Here is a 12,673-nt window from a genome sequence, read left to right as displayed (position 1 = left end):
GCTTGCTATTGTAAAAGAGATTGCATAATGGTCGAAACTGAAAGGACCGAAGATATATACATTCCTTTTCAATCAATCCTCATAATTTTTTTTTACAAGTTCCACGCTGAAAGATGGCTGACAGTGGAAGCGGAGTCCTCTCCATCCAGTAAACTTGTGAGAAGTAAGTAAATGTAGGAAGAACGGCCCGAGTGAGGGCACCTACTCTAAGCTTAGTGCGTAGAATGAAAAGTACAGGGAAGTTCTTATCACAGTACCCCTAAGTGATTCGGATGACTTGCGACCTGTGTATGTGTGGGGAGGGTCTAATCCTTCCTGGGCGTAAACAACAAAGCATGTTTTCGTTTTAAATGGCTTCATTCTTCGGTTCCACTCCGTAGAAATAACCAACAAAGGAAATAAGACAAAATGTAACCAAAAACATTAATGAATGCATAAACGAATGACTGAAAAACACATCATAAACATCACGTTTCATTACAATATTGAGAGTAGAAGCAACAGCAACAACAGCATGATTGCATATACGACGTTGAACGTAAATATGAATAACAGAACGTTATTTGCAGCAAACGTTCTTTCGTACAAAATCGTAGGTATGGAACATTTTACGAAGGCTTGGCCATATTTTGTTCATATAACAGGCATCAAATTGCCTCAATCGATCATAAGTGCACTAAATAGGAAGAGAGTAACTTACGAGTTATTTGCTAAGTCCACGTGGGCTTTCTTGATTCCGTCCATGGAAGACTTAAAAACGGCCCTAGCAGATATTTTAACTGGGTTCAACTTTTGGTACAAGGCTAGCAAATTCGAGGACGTGGGGAAGTGGAGAAGCCGATTACATCGATCCAGATGCTCAACTGGTACTTAATTTTATCGCTCCCTAATGGATGAAAGACAAAGTCGACCTCGGTGATATTTGAACGCAGAACGTGAAGACGGGCGAAATGCCACCAAGCATTTTGCTCGGCAGATATTTTAATTAAAATCTTTATTGGGAGAGGGAGGACATATAACATCGTATGTTTTACTTTTAAGAAATGGACAAGACCAAGTCACAATCCGTTTTGTACGTGACACATTTGCGCATAAACTGATACCAAAGTATTTGGGATGGCGGATCACGAGTCAGCGCCAAGGACACCGTAGACGATGTCGACTCCTGGTTAGTAATGAACTTCATACCACAACTTTTGCGTGTTCAGTGTAGATATACAATAGACGATCATATAGGGGTCATCATGGGTATATACGTCCTTATTATCCCGCAAGACCACAAAGCAATAGCGGAACCATGTTCTGTAGAGTGTGTTGAGAGGAAGGCCTTAAAACTCAGCCTCCACAGCAGATGGCGCAACTGCTCTGCATGCTGTTGTAGAAGCAATTTAAGCGCTTTTTGCACAGAAACTCCTGAGAAATAAAAGAAACAATAACAATACCAAACACGGAGATTGCGACACCAACACAAATCGTAACTCGGACAAAAAACATGGCCCCAACATTTTTGGCAAGAGCGAATCATGGAACCCAAAATTCCCCTCTTCTAGCCACAACCGGAGAAGAGAAGAGAATCCATCCATAGCAACAAAAACATTACCCGGAGTCAAACAATCAGGATTACACCTTTTGCCAGCAATACCAATTCCATTTGTCAATGAGGATGGAGACGAAACGTAGGCGGAAGAAACAGAAAAAGACACAAACGAAAAAATTTGAAAAAAAAAAAGGTGGGACAATAAGAATTGCGAAATGGTACCACTCCTGAGAAGGAATTGCTCATTTGAGGAAGAACCCATATTTTATGAACACAAACACGTACTCATCGATAAAAATCCAACCTCTTCTCTGGACGTAGTTATATTCAAAGCTCTTCGTATGATTAACAATGACCTCAAATTTCGGTACAAGGCCAGAAACTTCATGGGAGAGAATAAGTCGATTACATCGACCCCAGAGCTCAACTGGTACTTACTTTATCTACCCTGAAAGGATGAGAGGTAAAGCCGACCTGGGTGAAATTAGTACGTAGAGACGGACGAAATACAGCTGAGCATTTTGCCCGATGTTCTAACGATTCTGTCCCTTTTCTACTTCGCTTCGCATAACAAATAATCGTTTCTACTCTAGGCACAAGGCCTGAAATTTGTGGGGAGGGGACTAGCCGATTACATCGACCCCAGTGTTCCACTGGCACTTAATTTATCGATCTCGAAAGGATAAGAGGCAAAGTCGACCTCGGTGGAATTTGAACTTAGAACGTAGCGCCAGACGAAATACCGCTAAGCATTTCGTCCAGCGCTAACGATTCTGCCAGCTCGCCGCCTTGCTTTGCACGACCAATAATGATCTAATAAAACATACGAAATGCATAAAATATTTCAGTACTGTTCAATAAGGAACTTGTATAAATTTCTGATGACAGTGCGAAGTGGTATATGTCAATAATACAGAGTACGTAGGCCCCTCACTTGCCCAATATAAGCCAAGAGTTCTTCAGGAAAGATTCACAATTGAGTAATTATACACAAAAGAAAAAGAAATGGGCTGATTTTTAAAAAATGATCATCGAATGCCTTGACTAATGCTTGTAGACGTTTAATTTTAAAATACAAATCTTATTTTCCGTGTAAGTTTTTTCTTTTATATTTTTAATCTTCCGTATTTCGTCTGTCTTTTCATTCTGAGTTCATATTCCGCCGAGGTCGACTTTGCCTTTCATCCTTTCGGGGTCGATAAATTAAGTACCAGTTGCGTACTGGGATTGATTTAATCGACTGGCCCCCTCCCACCAAAATTTCGGGCCTTGTACCTAGAGCAGAAAAGAATATTTTAAACCTTCCTTTGTAATACTGTATTTCTTCGTATTTTCCTTCATCTCCCTAAGTGGCTATCATCAGCATCATCATCATCATCATCATCATCAGCATCAGCATCATCATCTTCATTATCATCATCATCAGCATCAGAATCATCATCATCAGCATCATCATCATTTTCGTCGTCGTCGTCATGATCATCAACATACATCTTGTTTTCAACAAGTGTCTGCACTACCAAGTTCAAGGTTGTGCCTGAGGTGCGCGCAGCATTGTCTTTCCTGAATGTAGAATTTTACTTACACACATCGGTTTTGCTTTGTTGTGGCGTTTAAAAAACCTCTAGCAACCCGTCGGTTACGACGACGAGGGTCACAGTTGATCCGATCAACGAAACAGCCTGCTCATGAAATTAACATGTAGTGGCTTTTATAAATATTAGCGCTTGCACCTATTCTTGTAGGTTCTTTTGAAGAACCTACAAGAATAGGTGCAAGAGCTAATATTTATAAAACATGTGACATATTAATAAAATCTGTAAATGTACAACCATCCAGATATCTGACTACCTTATTATTTTTTCCAATATATATATATATATATATATATATATATATATATATATATATATATATATATATATATATATATATATATATATATATATATATATATATATATATATACATACATACGACGGGCTTCTTTCAGTTTCCGTCTACTAAATCCACTCACAAGGCTTTAGTCAGCTCGAGGCTATAGTAGAAGATACTTGCCCAAGGTGCCATGCAGTGGGACTGAACCCAGAACCATGTGACTCGTAAGCAAGCTACTTACCACACAGCCACTCCTGCGCCTATAAACTGGTTATATTTCTACACAAAATATTTATACATTTTTGCATACAATTCCTAATAATATTCAAATCGTAAAATAGGAGTTTTTAAACATCGAATAATTATGAGGGACCCCACCCCTGAGTAAAATAAGAATCGAAGGGGTCTATAGGCAAAAGATGGTTGTAATTATCCCCATCAGCCGTCGCCCTGGTGGCAAGTAAAAATAAAATATTGTTTTTGTTCGCCGATGCATAAACCAGATATTGTTTACATTTCAGAGTTTTTGCTTAAAACTAGTTGTCTGCACCGACTTGACAGATAAACTATTTTTATTAATTAATTTGGTGGCAAGAAATTGAGAGAGGGAGAGAGAGAGAGGAGAGAGAGAGAGAGAGAGAGAGAGAGAGAGAGAGAGAGAGAGAGAGAGAGAGAGAGAGAGAGAGAGAGAGAGAGAGAAAGAGAACTTGTCAGTTTTCTCTCACCTTTGAAATAATTTTGGAAACTTTCGGGGGTTTGAATGGAAAAAAAAAATTGGCATCTTTCGTGGTAGTAAAAGCTGAGGGCAGCACGTGCGACAGCCAGATTATTGCCACCGCCTTCAACAACAATAGCAGAAACTCTAACAGCCGCACCAGCAGTAGCAGCAACATCAACAACATCGTGAGTGGCATAGCAACAGAAGCAAAAATAACACTTCTACCATCACCATGGTTACCATGGCTGCTTTCAACGGCAGCAGCAGCAGCAGCACTGTCCTCCTCCATCGTTTGGGCACATGCAGCCCAAGACTGCAACCACAGTCGCTAATACTTCCAGCTATAATGAAAAGCGGCAGCAACTGGGATGCCGTTGAAGGGGCTGCGCTTTTACTCTTTACTTGTTTCAGCCATTTGGCTGCTACCATGCTGGAGCACCACTTTTTTAGTCGAATAAACCGAACCCAGGACTTATTCTTTATAAGCCTTGTACTTATTCTATGTGTCTCTTATGCCGGGCCGCTAGATTACGGGGACGTAAACGCACCAACATCGTTCAAGCGATTGTGGGGGGACAAACACAGACACACAAACACACACACACATATATATACGACGGGCTTCTTTCAGTTTCCGTCTACCAAATCCACTCACGAGGCTTTGGTCGGCCCGAGGCTATAGTAAAAGACATCTTCCTAAGGTACCACGCAGTGGGACTGAACACAGAAACGTAGTTGGGAAGCAAGCTTCTTACCACACAGCTACTCCTGCCCCTAGTATATAGGATGGGCTTTTTTCAGTTTCCATCTATTAAATCCAATCACAAGGCTTTGGCTATCCCGAGGCTTTAGTAGAAGACACTTGCCCAAAGTGACCCGCAGTGGAACTGAACCCGGAACCATGTGGTTGGGAAGCAAGCTTCTTACCCCACAACCACTCCAAACAACACAACGAAAAAAGTTTCTAACTAGGCACAGGCGTGGCTGTGTGGTAAAAAGTCCCAACGGCATGGTTCCGGGTTTAGTCCTACAGCGTGGTCCCTTGGGCAAGTGTCTTCCGCTATGGATTCGGGTTGGGTAAAGACTTGGGAGTGGATTTGACAGACAGTAAGTGAAAGAATTTCGCCATATAATACGTCAAACATTTGTGGAGATGCTTACAAATTAAAAAAACAACAAAGCACTCATAATTTTCGGAAACATTTTTCCTCACGCTCAGAATTGTTGAAACATGGAATAGACTACCCGCATCAGTTGTTAGCTGTCGAGACACTGCATCCTTCAAAATGTCCATGCTTCCTGAAATCCGTAACGGTACACTTGATGGCTTTTGTTTCCTTAGCTTTGGTGCGCCTGAGCATTGTATACAAAAGCTTCTCTCATATTATGTATTATATATATATATACCGGAGTAAGCACATAAATGCGCAACTGGGTTGAAAAAAGAGTACTCCAATACCAGAGGTAGAGTAATATGCTTTATTTAAAAGCAGCAGAAATATAACAAAAAACTGTTACTCGGAGTTTCACGTTCCCGTTCATCGGACAGTTTTCTAAAAAAAAACTGTCCGATGAACGGGATAAATAAAGTATATTTATATATATACATATATACATATATACATATATATATATATATATATATATATATATATATATATATATATATATATATATAGAGGAGAGAGAGAGAGAGAGAGAGAGAGAGAGAGAGAGAGGGGGGAGAGAGAGAGGTAGACAGATAGATATAGATATGTATAATATTCTTTAATTATATGCATAATTATAATCAGGGTTCAGCTAAGTGCCTCGCCAGGTAATGAATTAGAAATAGACGCTAATGTCTTTTCATCTACCATAAAAATCTCCGAGACAATAACACATTTTTTTATGTAGGTAAAAAGAAAAATGATGAATCCACACGACTTTCGGTTAACCACAGACGCATTTCGAATTTAAACTAAATTATATTTGCCTATTATTCTCCTCGGTGTGGTACTCCGAGTTATAAGTTTGTGAGTGTTAGGATTAAATATGTACGCGATCAAGCGTCATCGCATAACTAATATTCAACCGCACTCTCAAAAATATGCAGCCGAATGTGATATATATTTATCTTTTATACCCACGTGTGTGTCACGAACGATCCCGCTCAAAAAAACTGCCGTTTCGATCATGGAGTAAATTATAATTTTAATACTAATATAGGATAAAATTAATTAATTAATTGATAATTAATAATTTTACCAAGTAGTTAGTACGTTAAAAATACCTTTTTAGATGAATTATACAAAATATTCTATAATTATATACATAATTATAATTAGGGGTCAACACGTAATGAATTAGAATTGGACGTTAATGTCTTTTCAACTAACATAAATATCATTAATCAATTAATTTTCCCCTATATATATATATATATATATATATATATATAGAGAGAGAGAGAGAGAGAGAGAGAGAGAGATTCATTTTATTTATTTATTTGTGTGTGTGTGTGTGTGTGTGTGTGTGTGTGTGTGTGTGTGTACTTGTCCCCTCCACTGTTTGAAAGCTGTCGTTGATGTGTTTACATCCCTGTAACTTAGCGGCTCGGCGAAAGAAATCGTTAGAATAAGTACAAGGTTGAAAAAAAGCAAGTACTGGAGCCGATTCGTTCGACTGACAGTCTTCAAGACCGTGCCCCAGCATGGCCACAGTCTAATGACTAAAACAAGTAAAAGATTTCAGACGAAACCAAAAAAATTACATATTGGCGCATAACCTGTCAAAGGAAAAATCTACAAAGCCCAGCGTTAACCGAGGAAGAAAAATTCGTGAAAGTAGCGTCAAATGTCATGTGACCTATAAGAAGATAAAGTAGCTTGGATAACGACGGTTTTATTCTACAAAGAAGACGATGAAAGATGGACAGCCACAATAGTAGTGTTATTTGGCAATCAAACTCGGATGACTATAACCAGCGTATATTTTTTTTTAAAAAACAACTATACGATTGCGATTCGCTAGAATATTACCAACGTCATAAAAAAAATATCAGACCATTCAAGACTTTGTGTGGAACCGGATCTAGCAATTTTATCTGTGGCACTTTTTGTTCTGAACAAGACCACCGCTACATATTCACTGCATTTGCGTCAGCGACAAATGGCGGACAGCCGACATCAAAGCAGACACAAAAGACGACAGTCATCAGACGGTAAACAGAGCCAACAACTGGTCAGAGTGCTGTCACAAAAAAGAGAAACAAAAAATAATACAATAGACAGACAACGCCAGCAACACATGCTGATCAGCTAGCATCAGGACAGTGGCTGCAATAATTTTCAAACTATCTCGGTGTTCGTTGTTTGTAGTAACGACAATTTTTTTCATTAAACATTTTGAATCTCTTATTTTGTCTATGTCCACTATCAGTCGGACAATTTGACGGATCAAACGTCAAAATTCATATTGAATAGTGAGATAGCGGCGTGCATAAACGATGACAAAGTGTTCTTTACTTCAAGCTCTACTGAACAATATCCGAAGGGCTGTTTAATTGGGAGATTATGCACACTTTCTAGAAATCTTTCAAGTCACAATGTTTTCGTTTCATGTAATGGGTTTGAAATGAAGTTCGCAGAAGTCTATCGTGGAGATCGAACCACCAAATCATCTTTTGGCTTGGTGCAGTGTGTTGTCTTCACACACACACACGACGGGCTTCTTCCAGTTTCTGTCCACTAAATCCACTCACAAGGCTTTGATCAGCGCTAGGCTGTTGTAGAAGACACATACACAAGGTGTCACGCAATGGGACCAAACACGGAACCATGTGGTTGGAAAGAAAACTTCTTACCTCACGGTTTGTGAAGAATTGCACGAGAGTCATGGATGAGAGCAGGAAACAGAAGTGTTATAAAAGTGGTAGGAGTGACCAACTGGGGATATATTCAATCATACTGGAATGAACACTAATTCTTGCGCCGGCGAAATTCTAATTATTACTAATAATACGTTATTTACATTATTTACATTTGATGGATATTTGTCCTCATCTTATTTGTTGTTAACACAATGTTTCAGCTGATATACCCTTCAGCCTTCATCAAGTGTCTTGGGGAAATTTCGAACCTGGGTTCTCATTCCTAAGGTATTTTTCGATGTTATTATTATTCGATTCCAGGCAGTGACCTGAATAATAATAATAATAATAATAATAATAATAATAATAATAATAATAATAATAATAATAATAATAATAATAATAAATGGCTGAAGTTCAAAAGATAGTGCTCATGGGAACTGCCCATATCCTACGTAAAATACTGTCTATGTGATCTCAAATTTTAAAGCAAACACATAATTTTCTTATGGTTTCTTAAACATTCACTTGAACAAAACTGTACAAATCCAAATATATGGTACTCTAGGCACAACACCTACATGAACTTCTAACTTGTTGTCTCTTGAGGTCTCTGGGTGAGACTTGGATCCAACTTGTACAAATGCAAAACAAAAGTCAAACATAAAATAATAATAATAATAATAATAATAATAATAATAATAATAATAATAATAACAACAACAACAACAGCAACATCGAAAAATACCTTCGGAATGAGAACCCAGGTTTGAAATTTGCCCAAGACACCCGATGAAGACTGGAGGGTATATCAGCCGAAACGTTGTGTTAACAACAAACAAGATGAGGACAAATATCCGTCACATGTAAATAATGTAAATAATTCCTCATCTCTTAGATATAGAACTGTATTACTAATAATATTCTCAATTTCAAAGAAATTCGTTGTATTCGAAGGAATAGTTGACGATTGCGTGAATAATTTTCTTTGTAAATTAAATTCTTTTTATTCTTTTCTGCTCTAGGCACAAGGCTCGAAATTTGGTGGGAGAGGGTCAGTTGATGAAATCGACCCCAGTACGCATATGGTACTTAATTTATCGACCCCGAAAGGATGAAAGACAAAGTCGACCTTGGCGGAATTTGAACTCAGAACGTGAAGACAAATGAAATACGGCTAAGCATTTCGCCTGGTGTGCAAACGTTTCTGCCAGCTCGCTGCCTTTTTAGATTCTTTTTATTCATAAGGAAAAGAAGTCCATATCCTTGTAGCCATTCCATAATTTACTCATGATCGCTGCATGACAGAAAACAACATATGACATTATTCTGCTTGATATTATTAATGGTCGAAGGCGCATGGCTTAGTAGTTAGGCTCTTCGGATAACGGTCATGAGGTCGTGAGTCCGATACCCTTCAGCAAGACACTTTATTCCTCATCGCTCTCTTCAATTCAGCTAGAAACAAAATGTTGTCCCTATAATTCAAAGGTCCAGCCTTGTCGCTTCTTCCTGAGTAGTACGTTAAGGGTGCGCGTGTCTGCAGAGTACTCAGCCACCTGCATGTTAATTTCACGAGCAGGATGCTCCGTTGATCGGATCAGCTGGAATACTCGCCGTCGTAAGCGACGGAGTACCACTTCTTATTCATGGCATTATTATCAAACTGCAGCCAATGCTTAGTTTTTGCAGCAGTTATTTAATTGTATTAGCAAAACGCACGAAAAGAATGAGTAATAAATTGATGAAAATGTCAACGATGCCGTTTGCTTTGTATTTTTTATGGTGTGTATGTGAGCGTGTGTGTGCGTTTGTGTGTGTGTCTACACTCACATTGTTATTTTCTATTATGGTTTTATACGCGCGTGCGTGTAATGTGTAAAATGTCCAGAATGACAAAAGTCAAAATCTTTTCTGTAACGAACTTCGAACGAAACGTTTTGTTTTATCGATTCTAGTGTTAGGTAAAAATCTGATTACATAACCTTACGCTCATCAGAGTTAGCCAATATGGAAGGGAATATGGTGCCTGCTGTCTATTGTCGGAAGTGGATTAACACAACCGGTCAGCGGCTGTTGTGGAAAAAAAAGATGAAACGAAAAAGAGCCAGGGGGTAAGCTGAGGAACTATGTCCCATGGTTGTGTGTGCTGTGAGACCGGTATGAGCTATCTTGAAGTGTTTGTGAGGAAAGTATGCATTATTAAATGTGGTGCTCCTATGGAGATGGGGTAGGGGAGATGTGTAGTGGTACCATATGCATAAACTTTTCTGGGTACGTGGGTATCTATAGCTAAGTTCGTTGGTTCTGTAAAGGATAAGGTTATGTGGGTTATGTTAGCGTGCAATGTATAATGTATGGGTGGTGGGAGTCTATTTTTGGGGTGTCCGCCTTGTAGGGGTGTGCGTGTGTGTGCATAGGTGCATTGGTGTGTGCTTGGGTTAAACTCTTTGCCAGGCTTGAGGGCATTGGTGGAAGGTCGAGGCCAGGGACCTATGGCTGCAGGGTCCGCAGGTACGATAGGATGTGCTTCCCTTCATGTGAGCAAGGAGTAAACACCTCACTCCTGCTATTCAGGTAAACATCTGAGCGTTGGGTACCCTTTAAAATCGCTCTCTTCTCAGCCAAGCACAACTTGTACTTCCTGCTGCTATTGAAGTACGGTTTGCATTTCTCTAGGATCTTCCACTTTAAGTTCTACTCTGTGGTGCTTTCTTCCAAAGACCGAACGTGCTTGGCTAGGGTTGTGGCGTTGCGTCTCTCTGGGAGTTTGAAGGAGGTCTTAAGGTTGTTAAACTGGGTGCTGAAGGGGCAGAAGTATGTGGGGGCAACAGAAGGCTTCTTCATAAACCGCTTTAACAACCACAAGTCCTCCTTCAATACCCTCGAGAGACGTAACGCCACAACAATAGCCAAGCACATTTGGTCTTTGAAAGAATATGTATATATTTGTGTGTTTGTGTCTGTGTTTGTCCTTCCACCATCGCTTGACAACCGATCTTATGTGCCCGCAACTTAGCGGTTCGGTAAGAGTAACTAATAGAATAAGTACCAGGCTTACGAGGAATAAGTCCAAGGACCGATTTCTTTTACTAAACGATGGTGCTCCAGCATGGCCACAGCCACAATGACTGAAACAAGTAAAAGAATACAAGAATAAAAGTATATAAATACACACATACACACACACACACACACGCATACACACACACACACACACACATATATATATATATATATATATACACTTTTTAATGAAGCATTTTTTCTACCTTATTTCACATTTATGTGCTTACACTGGTGTGTGTGTGTGTGTGTGTGTGTGTGTGTGTGTGTGTGTGTGTGTGTGTGTGTGTGTGTGTACATATTTTTTCATTTACATATACACACACACAAACACATTATATTCGTACATTTAAATATAGAAATAATAATGAAATGAACTTGTAGCACTGCATACAAGTTCATTTCATTATTATTTCATATTTAAACTGTATATGTCGATATGTATATATATATATATATATATATATATATATATATATATATATATATATATATATATATGTGTGTGTGTGTGTGTGTGTGTGTTTATATTATTAATAAATTCATAAAATTATCAATAATATAGCAGGAAATCAATATTTAATATTTAAATTTCGAAAGATATATATCCAATATGACATGGTAATATAATAAATTTAAAAATTTAAGATATACTAAATATAAATATAAGTATATATAAAAATATGAATGTAGATAAAGATACATGTGAATATAAATGCATATAAATTTATGCGTAATTGAGCATGAATATTATAAAGTCTAAAATTTAAAGAAGTCTAGAATTTAAACAAATTTTTTTTAATTATAAAAATTAAACATCTGACGATCGTTTCGCGATATTATTGTAACCACAATGTAATCAAAAGATCAGCATACTATCAATAATTCCGCTCTTCGGAGGTGAGTGGATTTATAATCTATGTATTAAGAACGAATGGTATATGTAATATTAATTAAAATATTAAAAATATTAAAAATATTAAAAATATTAAAGTGTATACTGTCCTTTAAAGAAATTGTAAAATTAATCCTCCTATAATTTGGAAAGTTCATTTTTTTATCCTTTGTTGAAATATTAAGTGAAATATATATATATATATATATATATATATATATATTTTTAAATAAAAATTGGTATGTTTTTCTGAACATATATAAGACTTCGGTATGTAATTATAGTAAAATTCATCTTGTTGTTGGATATGTTGGTAGTCCTATGAATCCCATCAATGTTTAAAAGTTCATCCATTGCAAATATTTCATCATTAAATTTAGCTAGACTTGAAAATATTATATATAAAGAGTTTTTGTCAGAAGATTCCGTATATATATAACGATGCGTACTGCCTTAATTCTTCGAAACGCCGGAGTTTTAATGGTGGCAGCTGATGAAGGGGATGTTTCTATGTGGCCTGCTTGTTTGTTGCACCTTGTTTACCTTCTTTGTCCTTGTTCTTTTGCCACGTCATGTACCCAGTTATGTATCTATATGTACATGTGGATGAACGTATATACATGCATGTACATATATATGCATATACTCATATATTGTTTGTATCACGACAGAACGCACGCGTTAACCTTTATACAGTAAGTTTTTAACCATTTTTCTAACGCGACTCTC

The 12,673-nt window shown here is 37.7% G+C and overlaps 1 long non-coding RNA gene across 2 annotated transcripts in view; it reads left to right on the top strand.

Annotated features, from left to right (window-relative positions):
- The window catches only part of LOC149136859 (uncharacterized), a 39,815-nt gene extending 30,075 nt beyond the window's left edge, over nucleotides 1-9,740 (top strand). For both annotated transcript variants that reach the window (XR_016237834.1, XR_016237833.1), the window contains exon 2: nucleotides 9,009-9,740. This is a non-coding gene — a long non-coding RNA (uncharacterized LOC149136859). The remainder of the gene's footprint in view (nucleotides 1-9,008) is intronic.
- Nucleotides 9,741-12,673: the final 2,933 nt, after the last annotated feature.

The sequence above is a fragment of the Octopus bimaculoides genome, chromosome 2, assembly GCF_046866305.1.
Source record: "Octopus bimaculoides isolate indiv1 chromosome 2, ASM4686630v1, whole genome shotgun sequence".
Classification (NCBI taxonomy): Eukaryota; Metazoa; Mollusca; class Cephalopoda; order Octopoda; family Octopodidae; genus Octopus; species Octopus bimaculoides.
The sequence above is the reverse complement of the archived record's forward strand: the minus strand, read 5'-3'. Positions and strand labels throughout refer to the sequence as shown.